The 5,907-nt window shown below is 35.1% G+C and overlaps 1 pseudogene; it reads left to right on the forward strand.

The window, feature by feature from the left end:
- The first annotated feature begins 2,004 nt into the window (after positions 1-2,004).
- Positions 2,005-2,845, forward strand: LOC102924677 (olfactory receptor 5T9-like; annotated as a pseudogene).
- Positions 2,846-5,907: the final 3,062 nt, after the last annotated feature.

The following is a 5,907-nucleotide window of genomic DNA, read 5'->3' on the forward strand; positions in this document are numbered from 1 at the left end:
AATTGGTCACAAATGATTCAGACAAACCTATTGTAAAGAGGCTGTTCATAAATTGAAACACCTTGACTTGTCTGAAATCATAAAGAGAAAGGCACAGCCATGATGAAGCTTTGTTTTTCTGATTCTACAGATTGAAACCATGGCTGGTTCACTGTAGATGAGCAGGTTATATCACCAGGTCTTCATACTGATCAATTGCTGCAGCTTAAATGAAATCTGAATTTTGAATTTCATCACAGAAGTTTCATGCCAGATTTAGGAGATTTGTTAGAATTTTTCTGTTGCTGTATATCTGTGATTCATGTCACAAAATTTGTTTTGAAGAATATTTCTGTAACAATCCTGAGGAATGTTTAGCTTACAGTATATTTATCAGTCTCATAGAACCAGTACTAAGAGAATGAATGACCAAGCATTATTTCTGAATAAATGTATCTCAAAATTTTCCAAAAACACATCTTTTGATTTTTTTGAGAAATATCTCCTGGCTGGTCTGGACATAGGTATGTAGACCAGGTTAATTTGAATAGAGTTCAATCCTAGTTTCTGCTATGGTAACAGGAAATAACCACCATGCATGGCCCAAAAATGTGTTTTTTTTCCCAAATGCACGCATCATGGCCATATGAACTGAGATATCTCATATTTTAGTTTTGTTAATATATTTCAAACTATAATTGTTTTATTATAAAAGAAAAACCTAGAAATAAAAAATGGGTATATGGTAAAGTTTGTTTAAAGAAATAAAGGTAAAAATGTATTTTAAAAATTATTTGATTTTAATTTTTTTTCATCTTCAGAAAAGACTCATCTGTGCCTTGATGAAATCTTCTGTTCATGACAGTACATCATGAATGTTAGACAAATTCATAACCTGTTCCCTCATCTCATACTCACCAACTGATGCTACAACTGTTTTAATCATTTAAATTAAAAGTATCTACCTGTCTATTAAGTACTTCCAACATTTTATATTCAGTCATTGAGAAAAATAATTACACAGACCTTGTATACAACCTAGGATCCACCCTGAGGTCTATAATTATGAATACAATGTAGTATGATAGAAGGTTTAAAAAATTAACAGAGAAAAGTGGACATTTTCAAGATTAAATTGGCTGAATCTAAATATAAAAAACACAGTAAAAATTACTGTTTTTTTCAATTTATGGTTAACAGAGGAAGCCATGTAGTTGGACTCAATGTCTTTAAAATAACTGCTGTCACTAGAAAGGAGGGCTTGTTCATGAATTACAGTTTTTTTCTTTTTTTGTTTTTCGAGACAGGGTTTCTCTGTGTAGCTTTGTGCCTTGCCTTTCCTGGATCTTGATCTGTAGACCAGGCTGGCCTACTCACAAAGATCCACCTCCCTCTCCCTCCCAAATGCTGGGATTAAAGGCGTGCACCACCACCACCACCGCCCGGCTTCATGAATTTCTTAAACACAAGCCCAGGAATGTGATAGGTGGACACAGTTCTCAAAGGGCATTGGCTTTGTGTGGTGATATTGTGTTCCCCAATATATTGTGCACCCTAATAAACTTATCTGGGGTCAGACAATAGAACAGCCACTAGATATAGAGGCTAGAAAATGGTGGCACACACACCCTTGATCCGATCACTTAGCAGGCAGGGTCTCTGTGTGTTCAAGGCCATACTAGGTAACAGAGCCAAGAGTTGTGACTCGTGCCTTTAATCTCAGGAAGTGATGGCAGGAAGCAAAAAGGTTTATAAGTTGTGAGGATCAGGAACTAAGCTTGGTAAGCTTTTAGGCTTTTAGCAACAGTTCAGCTGAGATCTATTTGGATGAGGACTCAGAGGCTTCCAGTTTGAGGAAACAAGATCAGCTGAGGAATTGACAAGGTGAGGTTAGGTGTGGCTTGTGCAGTTTCTCTGATCTTTCAGCATTCACCCCAGTATTCAGCTCCGGTACTTTTTTATTAATACGACCCTTTAAGATACATGCTATAGCTTTGTAACCTGTAAAAGCAAAAAAAAAAAAAAATGCCAATAAGTCCATTAGATTATGGTGTACAAAGAATTCCAGTGAACAATGTAACAGGCTTCTCAAACGATGCTGACATGCAAGTCTTATTTCTCTTGTTTCTTGCCATTTACCTTTTTAGGTAATTTGGGACTGATTTTGCTAGTCATTGGAGATTCCAAGCTCCATAACTCCATGTACTATTTTTTAAGTGTTTTGTCATTACTACATGAGTGTTATTCCACATTTATCACTCCAAAGATGTTGGTCAATTTTCTTTCAAAAGATAAATCCATTTCATATCCTGGATATGTGACAGAGATGTTTCTCTTTGTTACTTTTGGAACCACAGAATGCTTCCTGTTGGCAACAATGGCTTATGACCATTATGTAGCTATCTACAACCCCCTTTTATATGTAGTGAACATGTCACCTAGCGTCTGCTTACCCTCATTATAGCTTCCTATGCAGGTGGAATTATGCATGCTACTGTACACACAGTAGCTATTTTGTGTTCATTCAACAAAGCTAGACATATCTTCTGTGATATTCCTCCATTGCTTGCTATTTTATGTTCTAACACACTTATAAAATAGCTTCAGCTGTTCTATTGTGTAAGTTCCACTGAGATCATCACCATCTTGATTGTCCTGGTATCTTACAGTTTCATATTCCTTGCAATCCTTAAGATGTGTTCTGATGAAGGGAGGAGAAAAAAATCTCTACATATTGATCTCACCTCACAGGAGTGTCCATTTATCTTGGGACAAGTCTTTTCATGTATGTGAGACTCAGTTCCATTGATGCTTTGGAACATGTTTGTCCACATTTTACACTATCATGATTCTAATGCTGAATATATATATATATATATATATATATATATATATATATATATATATATATATATATATAAAATTTGTGGTTGTCATTAATTCACTTGATTCTTCAGTGCATTCATGTCCTTAGGAGTATATGCATTGGAATTTTCTCAGAAAGGTTGTAATAAGCCATCTTTACCTCCTCTAAATTTAATATGTTTTCCTTTAGTTACCTTCTTCCCTAGCTTTCATGCAAGTGTCTAATTCTCCTAACTTACTCAGAACAAACTAATCACCTAAGGGGGTTTTAGCCATGATCAACTTAAGCCATAGGTCTTTTCTACTTTTCTTTCTTCTTTCTGTTTTAGTTTTTGGTTTGTTTATTTTTGTTTCTGCTTTTTGAACCAGGGTACTCTACATATCACTGTTTACTCTGGAAATCACTTTGTGGATGAGGCTAGCTTAAACTAATAGAGTTCTGCCTGCCTCTGCCTCCTGAGTGCTTGAATTAAAAGTGTGAGACACTATGACAGGGTAGGCATAGATTTTTAAATTCATTTTTCAAGGGTTTAATATCCAATATTCCATAAAATAAATAAAATAGAAATAAATCCACATGCCCAAGATAAACATGCTGATACAATATGTACATTATGTTTTAAAGGAAGATTCTATAGTGCTGAGTTTCCATTTTGCTTTTTCCATGTCTTCAGTGTTAAGTGTACCCCTTCATAGTATTTCCTTCTCCTGGCCATCACAATTTCTGCCTCATTTAAACATTCCTGTTCCATTATGTCCCCTTCTTAAAGTTACATAATTTTATAAAGACACAGCACACATCATCACTTAAGACAAGAGCTCATCTTATAAAAAGTAATATACTCAAAGCCATTCCACCACTATATTTTAGGTTATGATATTTTTGAGGTGAGTACAAAGAACTTTTGTACATCCTATTATTAATATATTACCTTACTAAACTAAAATGTTAGCAGTATGCCAGGGATATTTTGTTTTGCATTCTACGATAGGGTATCAAAATATAGCTGCAGGTAAAGTTTTGGATGCAATGTTTCAATCATGGATTTTTTTTACAGCCTTATTGTTGTTTTCAAATAACCAATAATAGGCATTTTCAAGGAAAGAAAAGATGAGCAAAAAGAATAATGATGATCTTACTTATAATTAAGTATATAATTTAAATTTTTACCAAATTCATGAAGAACAAATACTCAGTAACTTTCATCAAAATTCCAGCTCTCTTCTTTTTTTCCAACAGTATTCCAGAAAGCAAATGGTGTTTTGAAAAATCTTCATGGCTTGCTATTTGATATGCAATTTGTACCCATCCATACAGACAAATTAATAAAGTTTCATTCTTCCCTCATCTCAGTTCCACTTCTCTAAAAAATGTGACTTCTTCTGTCCTTAAGGGTATGTTTTTAAATTACTTGAAATTTTTGAATACCATCTAAAGTTTTATTGTGTTAAAGCTATTGTCATATTTCACCCTTAACAAAATGCAACCCAAATGTATTAAGTACCTCAAAACAAGACTTGAAAATTTGAAGTTGATGAAGGAAACAGTATGGAAACTGTACCTAATCCTAGCTGGCTTGGGACCACTCCTCACACCCCATTCAAACATCAAAACCGAAGCATTTGAAGAGTGAACTCAAACACTATTAGCTGAACCTTTATCTGAGAGGTCATGGTTAAAAATCAAATGGAGATCTGAGCACTTACACAACAAAATGAGACCAGATTTCTATACTAAGAAACACTGCTGACAAAATACAGATGCCTAAGTCTCAGGCCAGCAAAAAGCAATGCAAGTTACCAAAGAAAATGTGAATTACTTCTAAAATTATTACCCCCATAGAAATGACAACTTAGATGAAACAATAGACAATGTATTACAAATAGGAATTATAAATATTTTCAAAGAATTCAGAGAAGGCAGTACTAAATGCTAGAATGAAGATAACAAAGACAAAATATACAGTTGAATGAAATATTGAAAATAATCTAGTGTATTAAAATAGATTTTAATAAACAGACATGCTAAAAAAACAGTAAACCTGAAAACTTGAAAAGAAAAATTCAAGGAATCAAATACAAAAGCTCATTTCAAATCCTCATCAGGTCTGGAAGGAAAGTACAGGGCAGGATGGGACCTGTGGTCCAGAAGGGAAGTCTGGGGAAAGATGGGCCCCAGAGCTCCCATCCTGCCCCAGACTACCCTTCTGGATGAGAGAGAGAGAGAGAGCGAGCAAGCAGGAATACCCATTTGGACAAGAGAGCTCCCATCTGGACAAGAGAGAGAGACTTCCTGAATCTGTCAGCTCTGTCTGAACCAAGTGTGCTGTTAAGACCAAGAATGAACCACAAGGAGATGGGCAGACGTCAAGGCAGAAGTACATACAACAAAATGAACAGCAATACAGCATCACCAGAACCTAGCCCTCCTCCAGCATCTAGACCTGAACATCAAAAATTGGAAGAAGCAGGAGAAAACAGCCTTATGAATAATATCATGAAGAAGGTAGAGGCTTGTGTAGAGGAAAAGACAAAAAAAAAATGGGAAGAATGCTATAAACAACTAGAGGAAAGGGCAAACAATTTAGAAGAAAACAATAAAGTCCTGGAAGAAAGCAATAAAGCACTGAAAGAAAGTCATGAAAAAGCAAGGAAACAAATGAAGAAAACAGTCCAAGAGCTGAAAAGGGAAATAGAAAAAATGAAGAAGACACAAACAGAGGGAATGCTGGAAATAGAAAATCTGAGTAAACGATCAGGAACTTCAGATGCAAGTATAACCAACAGAATGGAAGAAATGGAAGAGAGGATCTGTGTCATTGAAGATACAGTAGAAGAAATAGTTTCATTAGTCAAAGGAAACACTAAAGCCAACAAAGTCATGAACCAAAATGTCCAAGAAATTTGGGACACAATGAAAACACCAAACCTACAAATTATAGGGATAGAAGAAGGTGAAGAATACCAACTCAAAGGCACAGAAAATATATTCAACAAGATCATAGAAGAAGACTTTCCCAACTTAAAGAAGGAAATGCCTATGAAGATACAAGAAGCCTATAG

The sequence above is a fragment of the Peromyscus maniculatus genome, chromosome 4, assembly GCF_049852395.1.
Source record: "Peromyscus maniculatus bairdii isolate BWxNUB_F1_BW_parent chromosome 4, HU_Pman_BW_mat_3.1, whole genome shotgun sequence".
In the NCBI taxonomy this organism is placed as follows: Eukaryota; Metazoa; Chordata; class Mammalia; order Rodentia; family Cricetidae; genus Peromyscus; species Peromyscus maniculatus.